Source organism: Salarias fasciatus, unplaced genomic scaffold (genome assembly GCF_902148845.1).
Source record: "Salarias fasciatus unplaced genomic scaffold, fSalaFa1.1, whole genome shotgun sequence".
Taxonomy (NCBI): Eukaryota; Metazoa; Chordata; class Actinopteri; order Blenniiformes; family Blenniidae; genus Salarias; species Salarias fasciatus.
The window spans coordinates 155,403-155,603 of NW_021941385.1; positions in this window are offsets into that span (position 1 = coordinate 155,403).

Genomic DNA, 201 nt, shown 5'->3' on the forward strand with positions numbered 1-201 from the left:
GAAGTCATAAATGCATCTATTTAGGTTGCAACAGTCCCAGTTTGAGCAGTTTTTCATGAAATATCTCAAAAGTTGAAAAACGCGCTTCCCAGCCCGAGAGAAAGCAGAGTTTCGGCACAGAGCGAATGAAAGTTGAAAAACGTGTGAGTTCCCGTGAATGAATCAAGCGGAAACTGCTTGAAAGTCATACATCCATCATAT